This window comes from Oncorhynchus tshawytscha, linkage group LG03, assembly GCF_018296145.1.
Source record: "Oncorhynchus tshawytscha isolate Ot180627B linkage group LG03, Otsh_v2.0, whole genome shotgun sequence".
In the NCBI taxonomy this organism is placed as follows: domain Eukaryota; kingdom Metazoa; phylum Chordata; class Actinopteri; order Salmoniformes; family Salmonidae; genus Oncorhynchus; species Oncorhynchus tshawytscha.
In genome coordinates, this window is record NC_056431.1 from 78718938 (window position 1) to 78720251 (window position 1314).

The following is a 1314-nucleotide window of genomic DNA, read 5'->3' on the forward strand; positions in this document are numbered from 1 at the left end:
CCAAGATGGCTGAGCAGTCGGACGTGTGGTTGTCTTGTCCCATATTGTCCCATGTAAATAGTTGGTCTCATCGTTTCTTTTCGTATATATTTGTTATATTTTAATCTAAATATACTTTCCTGCATCCCGCCCCACCCAATGTGGTGAGGATCTGCTATTTTTATACATTATAACTGGAATCAGAAGCTAGCCAGCTATCTAGCTAGTAGTCACTGTTAGCCACTGCTAGCGGTCTTCACCTTTAGCTCTGTCACAAGCCAGCTTTAGCTCAGTTAATTCCTGCCAGTCTGCACAGCGCGATATCAACCCAGAGCACATGGGTCTGCTTCTCTCTACCACATCACCGGATTCCAGCCGCTCTGCATCGTTACACCGTCATCACAGCTAGCTAGCTGATACCGAGTGGCTACCGCTGGCTAACGCCTCTGTCCTGAAGCAAGCACCCATTAGCCTCGAGCTAGGCCCATCGCCCGGCTAGCCGAAGAGGTATACCCGCAAGTTTGTGGACTACAACACCTCTTTTGCCAATTGGCCTGGACCCTTAATTGCCGACACGGAGCCCCGCCGATCCATCACGACGTAATCGTCCGATGTGGTTTCAACAGGCTTTTCCATTGCGTTGTCACTGAAGACCCATCTGCTAGCCCCGGCCCGCTAGCTTTCTGAATGTCGTGCTTCCCGCTCGCCCAGCATACTAGCGACTACCGAATGGCTCCCTGACTCACCTATTGGTGTTCATTGGACCCTATGATCCCTCGGCTACACAATACCTCTATCTAATGTCAATACGCATTGTCTTCTGCTGTTTCTGTTAGTTATTGTTTTATTTCACTGTAGAGCCCCTAGTCCAGCTCAACATGTCTCAGATAGCTATTTTGTCACACACCCTACACATGGGGAGACCTCACCTGGCTTAGCTGGTGTCTCCAGAGATGCAAACTCTCTCATCATCACTCAATGCCTAGGTTTACCCCCACTGTACTCACATCCTACCATACCCTTGTCTGTACATTATGCCCTGAATCTATTCAACCACACCCAGAATTCTGCTCCTTTTATTCTCTGTTCCCAACGCACTAGACAACCAGTTCTAATAGCCTTTAGCCGTACCCTTATCCTACTCCTCCTCTGTTCCTCTGGTGATGTAGAGGTTAACCCAGGCTCTGTAGCCCCCAGTACCACACCTATTCCTCAGGTGCTCTCATTTGTTGACTTCTGTAACCTTAAAAGCCTTGGTTTCATGCATGTTAACGTCAGAAGCCTCCTCCCTAAATTCGTTTTATTCACTGCTTAAGCACACTCCGCCAACCCGGA